Below are 17709 nucleotides of genomic sequence, written 5' to 3'. Positions count from 1 at the left end.
AACCAGATGCATTACAGCATGGAGTTCATCGTGTCAATTCCAGAATGAAGCTCATCATGTCTCGACAAGTGTGCCGACAGACACTTGCATTTTGAAGTTGGGCATGTAAAACAAAATATTGGCTCCCCATGACTCAAAACACTTGTATTTAATTCGAATTTGGCAGTGGAACGCACGCACGCACGCATGTTCTACTCAGGCTTACGCAAAAGCCCTAGATCTGATCTGGCAATCCCATTTTGGATTATGACCAGCACAAATTTTGTTTTCGAAAAGTAATTAAGTGGGCTTGAGAGTTTTAAATCATTTTTTTTTTTTGTTGCAATTTTTCATTGATTAAAGGGAATTCTTCTTGTGATATTAAGGGGGTTGGGGTCAACGTTTTTTTGGAGATCTAGGTTTGTTGAAATTATTGAAAATTTTATTCATTCAATATGAATAATCAAATTGTTGAAGCTTATCTCAATGAGAGTAATAAGCTTGATGGTTCCAATTACAAAAATTGGAAGTTTAAGCTCCAGACTCTGCTTGAGGGACAGAATGCCTATGGCATTGCCACCGGTGATGAGGTCAAGCCAACTACTGCAACTGGTGGATCGAATACAACAATTCAAGACTGGGAGAAAAGGGAGATGAAGGCAAAGGTTCTTCTCAAGTTATCAGTCAAAGATTGCATCATCCCTCACATTCGGGATTGCAAGACAACGAATGATATCTGGACAATTCTCAAAGAGATGTACGAGATCAAGAACACCAATCGAACTTTGTACCTCAGGAAGAAGATTCTCTCAATCAAGATGGAGGAGAATGAGTCTGTTTCTTCATTCATATCCCGGATAAAGGAAGTTAAAGATAAACTAACTGATATCAGTCAGATCATGGCAAATGATGATCTGGTGACAATTACTATAAACGGCATGATGGATGATTATCATATGTTTATAGCGGGATTGAATGCAAGAGAAAATACTCCAGGCTTTGAAGAGCTCACTGGGATCTTGCTACAAGAAGAGGAAAGGAGGTTGTCTCTCAAACCTCAAAATCCAGATCTTTCATTAATGACAAAGTTCAAGCCAAAGGGGAAAGCAGTGGCTGATCATAGAAAAGGTAGTGTATCACGAAAAAGGATGCCACAAAGTATGACCTCGCATAAATATGAATCTGCTCCTGAATGTTTTTACTGTGGTAAGATAGACCATATTGCTAAATTTTTCCATAAGAAAAAGTAGATGGGGAGAGGTACAAGTAGAGAAGACATGCAGTTCATTTAGCTGATGCAGACGCAGATCCGAATCAGGATGTCAGATTGTTTATGGCTGAGGCAAAGACTGCTTTAGCTACTGAGGAGGATGAATCAGATATTTGGTTCGTAGATTCTAGAGCCTCCTCACATATGACAGGTAAAAAGCAATGGTTCAGAAATTTTAGAGAATCCAACACTGGAGTAAAAGTATACCTTGGAGATAATAGAGGGTATGAGATCAAGGGACATGGAGATTTCCTTGTTACTCTGCCTGATGGAAAGATCAAGAATATATCTGATGTGTGGTATGTTCCTGGTATTAAAAAGAACCTAATTTCTGTATCAAAGATTACAGATCAAGATCTCAAGGTAGAATTCTTTAAATCTCATTGTATTATTAAAGACTTGTTGGACCAGATGAAGCCTATTGCTACAGGTATTCATATAGGAGGACTCTACAAACTAGATGTGAAGAGTACACCACAGCAAGCATTGATGTCATCGGATAAGTCTGCTGAAAATTTGTGGCATTAGCGACTTGGGCACATCAATTTCAGTGACCTTCTTCTATTGCAGAACAAAGGTATTGTAGATGGTCTTCCTGTTTTGAAAAAGTTGCATATTGATTGTGAAGCATGTGCATTCGGTAAACAACATAGAGATGAATTTCTTGTTGTTAAAGATAGGAAATAGAGGGATACACTCGAACTTGTACACACTGATTTATGTGGCCCTATGTAGACAAGATCGTTAGGTGGGGCCTACTATTTTCTAATCTTTGTTGATGATTCTACAAGATTCACATGGGCGTATTTTCTTAAATAGAAGAGTCATGCCTTTGAGCATTTTAAGCAGATCGGGAACATGATCGAGAAGCAGACAGGAAAGTTCATTGGGATTCTTCGATAAAATCAAGGCGGAGAATTCAAGAAAGGGGGTTTCAACAAATACTATAAAGAGCATGGGATACATCAGCAGTTTACAACACCTTACACTCCTCAGCAGAATGGAGTAGTTGAGAGGAAAAATAGAACACTGGTGGAGTGTGCTCGCAATATGTTGAAAGGTAAGAATCTAACTAATGGCTTTTGGGCAAAAGCTGTCAATACTGCAGTGTATTTGAAGAATATGAGTCCCACTAAAAGTCTTGATTATAAAACTCCTTTTGAAGTGTTGTTTGGCTTCAAGCCTGCAGTAAGTCACCTTAGAGTATTTGGTTGTAAAGCTTTTGCACATGTTCCCAAAGAAAACAGGAAGAAGTTAGATTCAAAGGCCATTAAATGTACCTTCATTGGATACTACAGTGAGTATAAGGCTTATAAATTGTTTGATCCTTCTATTCACAAGGTGTTTGTTAGTAGAGACATAGTATTCCATGAACAGGTTGATGATGGAAATCCTGTTCAAAACAATGAAGAATGGCATGTACCTTTACTTTCAGATGAGGATGTTGAAATAGGGATTAGTCAACAACAACAACAACAGCAGCAGCAGGATAAAGAGGAGGAAATTGAGTTCAGTCCACAAAGAGAAGAACAAAGCAAAATAGTTGACACCCCACCACTTAGGAGATCTAGCAGGCCGAAACAGTTACCAGCTCGATATAGGGATTGTGCGCTCATGACTGGTATGTTAAACATTGCAGAACCTTCTAATTTTTATGAAGCAAGTAAGAGTTCTGAATGGAAGGAAGCAATGAAGGAGGAATATGAATCTATTATTAAGAACAATACTTGGGATCTAGTAAAACTTCCTCATGGTAAACAACCCATAGGTTGCAGATTGTTATATAAGTTGAAATTTAAAGCAGATGGATCTATTGATAAGCATAAAGCAAGGTTGGTTGCAAAGGGGTATTCCCAGAAAGAAGGTATTGATTTGAGGAAACATTTGCCCCTATTGAAAAATTAAATACTATTAGATTGATTATTGCTTTAGCTACTAACCATCATTGGAAAATATATCAATTAGATGTTAAATCTACTTTCTTAAATGGTGATTTAAAAGAAGAAGTATACTTAGTACAACCTGAGGGTTTTGTTAACAAGGGAGAAGAGCGCTTAGTATGTATATTAAAGAAAGCTTTATATGGTTTAAAGCAAGCTCCTAGATCCTGGTACTACAAAATTGATTCATTTTTCCTTATGCATGGTTATAAACAGAGCAAAAATGATCCTAATTTGTATACTATGTTTAATGATGAGGGGCAGATAGTGTTGATTTCTTTATATGTAGATGATCTAATCATGACAGGGAGTGCAGACAATCTCATTGAAGAAATCAAGCAACAGTTATCATAGAAATTTGAGATGAAGGACCTTGGAGAAATGCATTATTGTTTGGGTCTAGAAGTTTGGAGAGATTCAAGCCAAACTTTCTTGTCCCAGGGTAAGTATGCTAAGAGTTTGTTGACTAAATTTAAAATGGATGAGTGTAAGGCTGCATTTGTGCCTTTACAACAGAACAACAAACTTCAGGTGAATGATGGTTCGAAATATGCAGATGCAACATTGTACAGACAGTTGGTTGGTAGTCTTATCTATTTGACTACAACGAGACCAGATCTAGCTTATGCAGTGAGTGTTTTGAGTCAGTTCATGACTCAACCTCATGAGAACCATTGGCTTGCAGCGAAAGGAGTACTGAGGTATCTACAAGGAACTTCAGACTTTGGTATTTTGTATTCTGACTCATTTGATGTTAGTTTGACAGGTTATACAAACTCTGATTGGGTAGGAAATTTAGATGATAGAAGATCAATTACAGGTTACGCCTTCAGCATTGGGTCCGGGGTCATCTCTTGGTGTAGCAAGAAGCAACATACTGTAGCCTTATCCTCAGTAGAAGCAGAATATCAAGCTATGTGTGCAGCAGCATGTGAGGCAGTTTGGTTGCGCAGACTTCTCCAAGATGTAGGGGAAGAACATACAGAAGCTACGATTATCAATTGCGATAATCAAAGTTCCATCAAACTGGCCTACAATCCCGTGTTTCATAAAAACACTAAGCACATAGACACTCAATTTCATTTTGTTAGGGAAAATGTGCAGTCCAAAGAGATTTGTGTTGAATATTGTAATTCTTGTGATAATATGGCTGATATATTTACTAAGCCTGTGGGATGACTGAAGTTTGAGTTGTTTAGGGACACATTAGGTGTGTTTAATAACCCATTCTCCATTAAGGGGGAGTGTTAGATAGGGACACATTAGGTGTGTTTAATAACCCATTCTCCATTAAGGGGGAGTGTTAGAATTAATGGAGATTAGGTGATTCTTGTTAGGTAGTTGTTATTCTACTTTTCTTAGTCATTCTGTTCCTATTATTCAGGGATATGATTTGTTGTCCCTAACAAATTGTATCTATTTAATATTGGAGTTTAATGTGAACCCTAAGCGGCATATTTTCTTGTAGGAGCTCCTAGTGATCCACACCTGTGAGCTCCTCTTGTGTTGTTTGTCAATTCATGTCTTCCGTGTGCAACTATTGACAAATTGCCCGGAAAGTTATGGAAATTCGGGTCATATTTAGAGAAAATCCGGAAAGGATTTTTATAAATCTAAATTATAGTTGTTAAACTTCAAAATTTTAGGTGTCCTAGACGTTTTTTTATGGTGCTGAATCCATTTCCACCACCAAAAACATAATTCAAACATTGCCTCTACAAGATTTTTTGAAATTTTTTTGCCCGGATTCCGGCCACTTTTGACCGTCCAAGCAATTCCTTCGCCTTGGTAGACAACTCCATATTCATATCCACAAATAAAAGGTTATGAGTTCCTTCTCTGCAACCGTCTTTTTCGATTGTGATAATTTGATACAAGAAAAATAGTTTATCACTGTGACGAGAATACCTTGCTGAACACCCCATTACGAATTGTGAATTCCCAATTCATACTCACCATTTTGACTTGGAAATGTGATTCATACACGTAAGACGAACACAAGTGAGTCATATTGGCTCAACGAAGTATTCTGTCTATAAAACACAGAAAACAAACACCAAACATTTGTTTTTGCTGGTCATCCTGACCAGATTTCACAACTGACAACTAGCAAACTTCTCAATTGTCCAGAGTCTCTGAAATTTTGTAATATGTAATATCATCTATGGAGTTTGAATAGAATTACTATTTGAAAGCTCTATTTATATTGACATTGCACGTTTTCATATTAATAGATTTTTCTCTTAAGTCCAAATCAAACTCACACTCTTTGACATAGGTGAGTCTGGTAACCGTAATAGGTTTTGATGTTGCACTGTGATTTGTAACAGTGCCTTTTTTCCTTTATTTATTCAAATTCCAACTCCATTATTATTACATACTCTTTGGATGGTTCCTACTTTGTTAATATTATATTTCAAAAGCGGAATTTGATGTCATCCATTTCCCACCTGTGCATTGGGAAATGGTTGACCTAGTTCTTATTTTGTATAGAGTTGGTTTGTAAAATTGAAGAATGCAAATGGTAATCTTTATGTGGTATTTATTTATTTATTGTAAATTTTAAAAATTGCAGATATAAGGATCGTAAATTTTCTAAATTTGATAGACATGAATGAAGACACATATAAATAATCTTAATTGTAGAAGTATTGATAAAATGAAAAGTCAAAAGTAATATTAAAAATGTTTTGAAAACTAAATTAATAAGTTACATAAAGTTAAAAAGTTCAAATGGTCATCTTTACATTGCTGGTATGGATTGCAAATCTAATAATTATGGATATAAGAATTGTAAATTAGGTAAATCTGATAGACATGAGTAAAAATTGTAAATTGCATAAATTTGATTGATACACATGAGCAAGCAGAAACATAAATACAATTAATTGTTTGATTTCTCAAGTGTTTCAAGTTTTTGAAATGTTTCACAATCTACCATTAAATTACACTCTTCTGATACATATAACCAGAGGAAAGTTAAAAGCAAGTGGGTTCCAAGAACGCTGTTACCTTCCATATTTGATCAAAGTGGGACATGTATTGACAGCAATGAAGAAATGAAACTTATCTAATTCCTTCTTGACTGAAGATATTATCTTCAGATGCTCATGAATAGTGATTGGTCGATTACGACAAATGAAAAAGTGGTCAAGCTTTGGATTTTTGAAGAGCAATGTCCTCTCATCACAAATCAGCTACCCTTTTCTAAGTAAGATTCAGATAGACTGTTTGGACACCCGTAATTGGCACATTGCTGCCGCTGATCTGATCTCTTTCACTTTCATCCCAGCACCGTACTACTGCCTCGTGCTACTGCCTCGTGTATTGTTGTTCTCCATCTGGCGTACCACCAAACATCAGAAATGAATCTACATTTCCTGTGTCCAGAAACCAAATATCTGTCCTTGTGGATTTCATGTCCCACCCCTCCCGACTTCTCCCCCAGAATTTGGACAGCTGTGTGTTACCTTGTCGCTAGGTTTTCAGCCTATAAATTGCTCACTTCAAATTATCTTCTCCATCCACCCACTTCCCATATGCTCAGACTTCTCGATGTTACAATCTTCTTTGAAAATCCAGTGAAAAGTTTCACGTGTTGAAGAAGTTATTGAATATTCCTATTGACAATTCTATTTTTATATCGATATGGGAGCTTTCAGGGGTCATGTTATTTGAGGCCTGAAAAGCAGATGGATGATGGCCGTAGCATGCTTCCTTATTCTTTCGTTTGCTGGATCGAATTATATTTTTGGCTTGTATTCCCAAACTATCAAGATAAATTTGGGATATGATCAGGAGGTGATCGACACATTGACCTTTTTTAAGGACTTGGGTGCAAATGTTGGCATCATTGCCGGTATCATCAATGAGTTTTGTGCACCATGGGTGTTTCTCTCCATGGGTTCGGCGCTGAACCTCACTGGATATCTCATGATTTGGCTCTCTGTTGTTGGAATTTAATTCCCACTGCAACATAAACAGCTGGACAGAAATCTGAATTGTTGTAGATATTCCAGACTATTGGATGCCTCAAAGTCATGCTTGATATTTTGCACATTAATGAGTATTAAATTTTCATAATTAAATTCCTCTGCAACAACCGACTTCATTTCTTCAAAAAGCATCATCGCTTGCTGCATTCAATACGCAGATAAGCTTTAGAAGATACTTTTATTATTTTATTGTTTAAAGTCAAATATGTTTTAACATATAAATGTAATGAACAACAGTTCTTTTCATGTTAGAAGAATGATAGAGAGTTTTTTTTTTGTAATGCACAGCGGTGTTGAAACTATAATTTTCTGAGATAGTGAAAAAAATTGGTTTGTGGAACTGAAGCGTTCCTGGTGTAATCCCTCTGTCAAGAGAAAGATGCTCTTCAGCATAATCTCTTGTGAAAATCCCTCTATGTGAGGAAGACATTTCTGTAACAGTTGGTTTATTGTTAATGAATACAAGTTTTTTTTGTGTGTTGCTATTACATCGTAAGCAGAAAATAGTTTCTCGGTGTCAAAACAGAGTGTTGCTGAAACACTACAAACAACAACTGACGAAACTGCGTTGCTGAAACACCGTATTCCGCAAACGATTTTTATTTCCGCTGTGTTAAAACAGAGTATTGTTCTGTTTTTCAGTTTTGTTTGGAATGATCAGAAATTCCCAACATGGTATCAGAGCTGGTCTAGGCACTCAGTGAGTCAAAAACAGAGTTTGTTTTTCACTGTAGGAGCTGTAAGAAGCTTATTGAGCAGATTTTCTCCAGCAGAGAAAGTTTTTTGCTTGTTTTTAATTATACAGTCAGTATCTCTTCTTTACTTATACAGGTTAAGATGGCAGATGCTGGAACTGGTTTGACAAATTCCCAACTACCACAGTTTAATGGGAAAAATCACAGTTATTGGTCCATAACAATGAAAGCATTGTTTGTTTCTTAAGGCATATGGGAGCTGGTTGAAACTGGCTATGCTGAACCTGCAGATGCAACAGCGTTGGTTGCTTTGACAGTAGCAGAAAGAGGCTAGTTGAAGAGCGACAGGAAGAAGGATGCCAAAGCCCTCTTTTTTCTCTTCCAATCGATACATGAAAGTGTTTTTCCACGGATTGCAGCAGCAACAAAATCTAAGGAGGCATGGGATATTCTCAAAACTGCCTATCAAGGCATGGAGAAGGTGAAGACTGCAAAGTTGCAGATGTTGAGGAGAGACTTTGAAACACTCAGCATGAAGGAATCTGATACAATAAATTCATTCTTCACTCAGGTTATTGGGTTGATAACCCAGATAAGATCTCATGGTGAGATTCTTGAAGAAAGAAGGATTGTAGAGAAGATCTTGAAAATTTTACCTTCAAGGTTTGAATCTATTGTGGTAGCAATAGAAGAAACAAAGGATCTCTCACAGTTCACAGTAGATGAACTGAGTGCTTCTATTATGTCTCATGAACACAGACTGAGTAGAGGAACAGATTCCTCTTTTGAGCAAGCATTCAAGACTCAGATGTCTTTTGGCCAATGAAAAGGTCGAGGCAGAGCAAATAATAGAGGTCATGGAAAAAGCCAAAACAAAAGCAGAAATAATCCTGCAAGCACAAGTGGAAGGAGCTGCAATCAGAACCAAAATGAAGGTTCAAGCAAACAGCAAGCTCATGGACAAAGGTATGACAAATCCCAAGTCCAATGTCATTATTGTAAGAAATATGGGCACTACGCCAATGAATGCAGGAAAAAACAAAATGACATGAATAGTAGGCAGAATGCTAATTTTGCAAATGAAGAAGATAAGAATCCAAAGATTGCGCTGTTAGCATGTAACATTGCACAAGACAAACAAGAAGATTTTTGGTTCTTAGACTCAGGTTGTAGTAATCACATGACTGGAAATATTGAAATGTTTGCCAATCTGGATGAAAATGTGAAATCTGAGGTAACAACAGGAACTGATAGTAAGATATTTGTTAAGGGTAAGGGCAGAGTCAGTATCCAAGTAAGAAATGGAGAACAGATGATTGTGCCAGAGGTATACTATGTACCTGGTGTGAAATGTAATATTTTGAGCATTGGACAGCTCATTGATAAAGGTTACAATGTGTTCTTCAAAGATGATATGTGTACAATCAGAGACATACCTCCAAGTAAGAAGATCATTGCACAGGTGCAGATGACCAGCAATAGAATGTTTCCTCTCAAACTCAGGGCAGATTTGAAGGAAGGAAGAACTATTGCCGCTGTAACACAAGAAGTCTTTCAGGAACAAGTGAAAGATGAGAATTGGTTGTGGCACTTGAGATTTGGACATCTCAATTTTGGAGGCTTGAATCTGTTGCACAGAAAGAGAATGGTAAAGGGATTGCCATTGATCGAGAAACCAGACAACGTTTGTGAAGGCTACATCTTAGACAAGCAACACAAAGAAAGCTTTCCAGCAAGAAAGAGTATAAGGGCAAAAGCACCCTTGGAAATTGTTCACTCTGATGTGTGTGGACCGATGCAAATACCATCATTTGCTGGAAATAAATATGTTTTAACTTTCATTGATGATTACACCAGAAAGACATGGGTGTATATGCTGAAACAGAAAAGTGAAGTGTTTGAGAAATTCCGCAACTTCAAAACTCTTGTTGAGAAGTAGTGTGGGCATTATATCAAAGTTCTCAAAACAGATAGAGGAGGAGAGTACATCTCCAAAGACTTTCTGCATTTTTGCAGAGAGAATGGCATACAAAAGCAGTTCACCGCGAGGTATACACCTCAGCAAAACGGTGTTGCCGAAAGGAAGAATAGGACCATTCTTGACGTGGTCAGAAGTGTGTTGAAGGCAAAACACTTGCCGCATTAGTATTGGGCAGAAGCTGTCATTTGCGCAGTTTACATCTTGAATAGATGCCCAACTAAAGCTGTCATGAACAAAATACCAGAAGAAGCATGAAGTGGTCAAAAGCAAACTGTTACTCACATGAGAGTATTCGGTTGTGTAGCATATGCACATGTACCGGATCAGCTAAGGAAGAAGCTTGACAGTAAGGGGGAGAAGTGTGTCTTTATTGGCTATTGTGATGAGTCAAAAGCATACAAATTCTATAATCCATCCACCAAGAAATTAATAGTAAGCAGAGATGTGCAGTTCATTGAAGATGAAGCTTGGGATGGAAGCTTAGAGAAGACAGTGAATGTGAAGACAATTGTATCTCACAAAGAAGAAGAGGAAGGGACAACAGCAAATAATCCTTCCTTGGTGGCTCCTCCTCCACCACAGCAAGTACAACAAACCACACCACAAGCTGGAATTCGAACAGCCTTGAGAAGTCAAGGAAGTGCTTCTCCAAGCACACCACATGGATCTGAAATACCCTCAAGTTCGGATGGAACTCCAAGCACACCAAGAAGACCAAGATTCAGAAATCTGAATGAGATTTATGAACAAGGAGAGGTAAGTAACAATACTGGTATGAATTCATTATTCACTTTGTATTGTCATGTTGATGACCCAGTTCATTTTGAAGATGCTGTAAATGAAGATAAATGGATTAAAGCAATGAATGAAGAAATTGGTGCAATTGAGAAGAGTAAAACATGGGAGTTAGTGGACCTCCCTGAAGGCAAAGATGCCATTGGAGTTAAGTGGGTCTATAAGACCAAAAGCAATGCTGAAGGCAAGATTGACAGGCACAAAGCAACACTTGTTTTGAAAGGCTACAAGCAGCAACAAGGCAAAGACTATGATGAAACCTTTGCACCAGTAGCAAGGATGGAAACAGTCATAACAGTGTTGTCTATTGCAGCGCAACACAAATGGAAGATTTATCAGATGGATGTTAAATTTGCATTCCTGAATGGAGTGTTAAAAGAATAGGTTTATGTTGAACAACCTCCAGGCTATGAAGTTGAAGGCCAAGAGCATAAAGTCTACAAACTGAAGAAGGCTCTTTATGAGTTGAAGCAAGCTCCAAGAGCATGGTACAACAGAATAGATGCTTATCTGATTGAGAATGGGTTTGATAAGTGTGATGGTGAACGCACACTCTACATAAAGGAGAATGACGGTAAGATTCTTATTGTTGTTTTATATGTAGATGATTTGATTTTTACTAGCAATGATGCTTCTCTCATTGCTGATTTTAAAGCAGTCATGAAAAGTGAATTTGAAATTACTGACTTGGGCTTCTTAAGATATTTTCTTGGAATTTAAGTAGACTAAAGTGAAAATGGTGTTCTCAAGTTAGAAGCAGTGTTGAAAAGATTTAACATGCAGAACAGCAAGGCAGCTGTGACTCCAACTGTAATGGGGTTGAAATTGACCAAAGAATACAGTAGCAAGGATTTTGATCCAAAACTGTACAAGAGCATAGTTGGCAGCCTTATGTACTTGACTACAACTAGGCCAAACATTATGCACGATGTGAGTTTAATCTCCATTTTTATGGAAAGACTGAAAGAGACTCATTGGCAGGCAACCAAGAGGATTCTAAGGTATGTGAATGGAACGAAGGGGTTTGGTATTTTATACTCCTCTTCTGAAAATTTCATGTTGACAGGTTACACTGATAGTGATTGGGCTGGAAGTGTTGATGATAGGAAAAGCACATCGGGATATATGTTTCATATGGGATTGGGAGCCATCTCATGGGCTTCCAAGAAGCAACCAGTTGTGTCTTTGTCAACAGCAGAAGCAGAGTATGTGGCAGCAACAGCAGCAGCATGCCAAGCAGTGTGGCTGAGAAGAGTTCTCAGAGATTTGTGTCATGAACAAGAAAATGGCACAACCATTTATTGTGACAATAGCTCGGCAATAGCATTGTCTAGAAACTTTGTTTTTCATAAAAGGACAAAGCACATAGACACCAAATTTCACTTCATACGTGAATTGGTTAAAAATGGTGAGATTGTTTTGCAGCACTGTAGAACAGAGGATCAGTTCGCTGACATCTTGACAAAACCATTGGGAAAGAAAAGTTTTGATCATTTCAGGAAATGCCTGGGTATGCAGAAAAACCCAGCAGTTGAAATTAAGGGGGAGTGTTGGAATTTAATTCCAACTGCAACATAAACAGTTGGACAGAAATCTGATTTGCTGTAGATATTCCAGACTGTTGGATGCCTCAAAGTCGTGCTTGATATTTTGCACATTAATGTGCATTAAATTTTCATAATTAAATTCCCCTGCAACAGCCGACTTCATTTCTTCAAAAGGCATCACCGCTTGCTGCATTCAATACGCATATAAGCTTTAGAAGATATTTTTATTATTTTATTGTTTAAATTCAAATATGTTTTAACATATAAATGTAATGAACAACAGTTCTTTTCATGTTAGAAGAATGATAGAGAGTTTTTTTTTTGTAACGCACAGCAGTGCTGAAACTGTAATTTTCTGAGATAGTGAAAAATTGGTTTGTGGAACTGAAGCGTTCCTGATGTAATCCCTCTGTCAAGAGGAAGACGCTTTTCAGCATAATCTCTTGTGAAAATCCCTCTATGTGAGGAAGACATTTCTGTAACAGTTGGTTTATTGTTAATGAATACAAGTTTTTTTTGTGTGTTGCTGTTACACCGTAAGCAGAAAATAGTTTCTCGGCGTCAAAACAGAGTGTTGCTGAAACCCCAGTTTTAGCGTTGCTGAAACACTGCAAACGACAATTGATGAAACTGCGTTGCTGAAACACCGTATTCCGCAAACGATTTTTATTTTCGCTGTGTTAAAACAAATTATTGTTCTGTTTTTCAGTTTTGTTTGGAATGATCAGAAATTGCCAACATCTGTCACCGGCAGAGTTGCAAAGCCTGCAGTGTGGCAGATGTGCATGTATCAGTGCATAGGAGGGAGCTCCATGACATTTGTGAATACGGGAATAATTGTGACTTGTGTCAAAAATTGCCTAAGACGCAGAGGGCTCGTTATTGGGCTGCTCAAGGGATTTGTGGGTCTAAGTGGTGCTATTATCACTCAGATCTACAGGGTTGTCAGTAAGGATGAACATCCCAGCTTTCTCGTAATCCTGGCTGCTACTCTTCCCACTTCTGTAGTGCTGCTATTGATGCCTATCGTTAGGCCTATGGAAGCTCCAAAAGAGAAGAACGAGACGAAGAATTTTTATACTTTTCATGTCATGGCCCTGGTGCCTGACTGGATTGCTTATGGCTTTTATTTTGCTGGAAAACTTGCTGGTTCTTCCACAGACTGTGATTCGGTTGTTTGCTGCAGTAACAATTCTGATAATCTTCTTGCCATTGCTAATAGTCATACGCTCAGAGCTTCAAAAGTCAGAAAATGTTCTTCAACTGGACCATAATGATGTTTTTTCAAGTCGAAAAGAGTCTGAGATTGAACTGGAAAGCTGCTGCAAGGATATCAACTCTGCCTCCGTAGATATATCAGCAATTGTAACAGAAGGCACATCTGCTGAGAGTAGCAACGAATTAGTACTAGGCACTGATGATGAGAAGAAAATTAATAAAGGCAAAAGGCCTCAAAGAGGTGAAGACCATACAATTCCTCAAGCATTAATGAGCTTAGACTTGTGGATACTTTGCTTGGCAACGACATGTGGATTGGGATCTACAATTACTGCCATTGACAACATGGGACAAATTGGAAAAGCCTTGCGATACTCTTCTCTGAGTATAAGCACTTTTGTTTCACTTCTGAGCATCTGGAACTTTTTAGGCCGAGTTGGGGCAGGCTTCATCTCCGAAATACTTCTGCACAAGTACTCAATTCCAACACCCTTTTTGCTAAGCCTAGTGTTGTTAGTTGCATCCAGAGGTCATCTCCTCGTTGCTTCGGGAATCCCTGGATCCCTTTACATGGCCTCCATTCTGATCGGCATGTGCTTCGGTGCACAGTGGCCTCTCATGTTCTCTATAATCTCTGAACTGTTTGGGCTTCGCCATTTTGCAATTTTGTATAATATTGGAGCAAGTGCCAGCCCTCTAGGGGCTTACTTATTCTCTGTGAAGGTAGCAGGATACTTCTACGATCAGCGATCAAAACTTGAAGTGCCATCTAGTGACGTTGCAGCCGCATCAAATGAGATGATATGTGTTGGGAAGTCTTGCTTTGAGATAACATTTATCATAATGGCAGTAGTTAGCGTTGCTGGTTCGGCCATTGCAGCTGTTCTGGTGTACAGAACCAGGCAATTCTACAAGCAAGACATTTATGGGAAATTCAATACAGAGGCCCATGACTCGTCATTGTCCGATCCAAAGCCTCATGATGTATTGATCAAACGGGGAGGAGCAACGAGAATTAGTAATGATAAATTGCTTGATGTGTGACTACAAATTCAGAGTTGGTTAATGTGTTGTAAATGGTACTGTTATTTTTTGCTTCGTTGAGGCAAGGCTAAGAATCACCTGTGTACATCGATCCAAGATAACGGGAAAATGGTAACCTGTTCATAGTAACCTTCCTTGAGGCAAGGCTAAGAATCACTTGTGTTACTCTTTATGTTCTATTAACAAGTGTGATGAAGAAGCGAACGCTGCCATGTAACTTTTAGATCTTAACTTTTAATATGATTTAATGGAATAGAGTTTTATATGCATGTTAATATGATTTAATGGAATAGAGTTTTATATGTATTACTTGTTGTTAGTACTTTTTATGTTGATGGTGTATTTTTATTTAGAAATATTTTGTAAATCTAAGTGAAGGTAATTGTTTAGTTAAAATTTCCAGAATATTTTAAAATTTGCATTAATATTACATTCCCGTTGTATTATTTATTCTTATTATTCACTATTGTTTTATCAAATTTCCAAATATTGCGAAGATAATTGTTTAGTTAAAATTCCCAGATTATTTTAAAATTTGCATTAATATTATATTTTTTTTATTAATGTTACATTTTCGTTGTATTATTCATTTTTAATATTTACTAATGTTCTATCAAATTTCCAAAATATTTTGAAAGGGCTGCAGAAATTCTGCATCTACGAGGACAAAACTAACTGTGTTACAACATATTATCTACCAATTTTTATTGTGACAGGAATATCCACACCTCTATAGAATCCATAATTTTCATCTTAAGTTTAATAAATTTATTAATATATACAAGTTTTGATGTAATAGCAAATCTTTTCCTAGTATCAAAAAATATGGAAAAAATCACTAAACCTTTCTAAAATCTATAATTTCCCAATTTCCCACATTAAAGATAATAAAGTAATTACCTGTTTGGAAAGTTTACTAATAGCTCCCAAAACCTCTTCACCTACCGGTCCGAACCGTTACTGCTTTTAAAAACCTAAAAAAATCCTATTATATTGAAACATTCACGATGAAATTCAAATGCCATTCTACACTATGCGATTAATCTGTTATTCATTGCAAGAAAATATATTCAAATGCCATTCAGAACCATGTGATTAATCTGTTATTTATTGCAGATGTTCATTCTCAACCATGATTATCATTTGCAGAGTCATTGAACAAAGCTTAATTAAAAGATAATAAATCGTCAGAAAATGGAGAATACATCCGTACTTCAACATTCTGTAGTTCCTTTTAGAATTTATAGTTTATATTGTTGTTAAAGTGATTTGACATGTGAAACTTCTAAGCCATTATATAATATTTCAAAAAGTCAGATCCCATGGAGATTCAGCGAAGATTTGCCAATCTCAAAAGCTTATAGTCAGTCAATTTTTAGTAAGTTATTTGGTAGAGTAATTTAAAAGGAATATTGAGTAAATGTGGAAAAAAATAAAAATAATTTTTAGTAAGTTATTTGGTAGAGTAATTCAAAAGGAATATTGAGTAAATGTGGAAAAAAATAAAAATAAGGTTGTATTGGAGTGTTTTTGCGGTTTAGTTTAATTATTAGATTTTGAAAGGTATGAATGAAGATTCAGTTCCTGCTGCTTAGTTTAATTATTGAATTTTGAAAAGCATGAATGAAGTTTCAAATTGTAACAATGTCTTAGCTTAAATATAGTTAAATTAAAGTGAAAAACAATAAAGATATAATGAAAATTGGCTATTTTGCCACAAAATCTCATAGTGAAATGTACCAAATATGTGGATAAAGTAGTATTTATGGTGTGGATTTCCTGGAAACACTTTAATAAATGTGTTTTTTATTTATATTTTTTTGAATAAAATTTGTAATTTATATCATATATATATATATATATATAATGTAACATTTTCCAAATTATTCGAGTTTATTTTAATCTTTTTCCTTTTTTTATAATTTTCTTAAAGACATAACATAGTAATGTGATCTCACATTTTATTTTTTAAATAAATATTATAATTTTCAATGTCATATTTAATCAAATTTTTAATATATTATAAAGTTTTTTAAATTATTAAAATTTATTGTAATGGTAATAAATGTCAAATAATAGATGAAGAAAACAATTTTTTCAGAGGAGAGCCGAGAGCTAGGGTTTATGCGGTCCAGCGTTTGAGACAGTGCTGGAACATCACAAAGTCAGATTGGCAGCACTGTTTCGAAAGGGGCAAGTGCTGTCGGACTGGATGGGAGCAGAGGGGTCCAGTGGGACCCCAACTTTTAAGCAGATTGTCATGCAGAAGCAGCAACAGAAAATGAAAGAGGGAGTCAGAATAGAAGGAATGAACAGTAAGATGCAGAACAACAGAAAAAACAAGGAAAAGACACCAATGATGCCTGACAAGACAGACATTCCCTCAGAAGTCAGGAATAAAGAGAAGCAGAACCGAGTAAACACAAAAGACAAAACTGCCGCAAAGTTTCAACCCTCAGGAAACGAGGAGGAACGACCAGAAGAAGACAAAGAGCCAAAAAACAACAACGAGGATCAACCGGAGAAGGAGGGGGAGACCAGCGTGAACCCCAACAAGACCTCCATGACTAGTAATGCCTGTAAGCCCAAGAAAAAAGACAACCTAAGGGTAATAATCATTGACCCTGAAATCCAGGCTTACAGGGAGCACATGGCGGAACATGCCATCATTTGTAAATTCATGGGTGTATGGTCGTCTGAAAGGACTCTGTGCCAATGGATAAGACAGCAGTGGAAGCCGAAAGGGGATGTGCAGTTGCACCTGGGGGCTAAAGGATTTTTCACAGTAGTCTTTACAAATCTAGAAGATAAAGACAGAGTATTCGAAGGTGGCCCTTATTTTATAGCAGCAGCAGGCTTGTATATGAGACCTTGGAAGCCAAACTTTGTCCCGGAAAAGGAATCTTTCACTCAAGTCCCGGTTTGGATCAGACTATTCTCTCTCCCAATAGACTATTGGGGATTGAATGCCTTAAAGCAAATAGGTGATAAGCTGGGCACCTTTGTTAAAGCCTCGGAGGCTACCATGCAGAAAAGATACACTTCATACGCTAGAATCTGCGTGGAACTGGATGTGTCCGGCGCACTACATGAAGGTTTATGGCTCGAGTACAGGGATGAGGAATACTTTCAAGCCTTAGACTATGAGCAAATACCTTTCAGGTGTCGTAAATGCCACGAGCATGGGCATCTGATAAGGGACTGTCCACTGAATAGAAAGGAGGTAGAAGACGAGAAAACACAAA

At 37.1% G+C, this 17709-nt stretch overlaps 1 pseudogene; it reads left to right on the top strand.

Moving 5' to 3' along the window:
• The first annotated feature begins 6837 nt into the window (after nt 1-6837).
• LOC149267056 (protein NUCLEAR FUSION DEFECTIVE 4-like) lies at nt 6838-14464 on the top strand (annotated as a pseudogene).
• Nucleotides 14465-17709: the final 3245 nt, after the last annotated feature.

The sequence above is a fragment of the Pinus tabuliformis genome, chromosome 6, assembly GCF_031772625.1.
Source record: "Pinus tabuliformis cultivar Carrire ecotype Pingquan chromosome 6, CPIR1, whole genome shotgun sequence".
NCBI lineage: Eukaryota > Viridiplantae > Streptophyta > Pinopsida > Pinales > Pinaceae > Pinus > Pinus tabuliformis.
The sequence above is the reverse complement of the archived record's forward strand: the minus strand, read 5'-3'. Positions and strand labels throughout refer to the sequence as shown.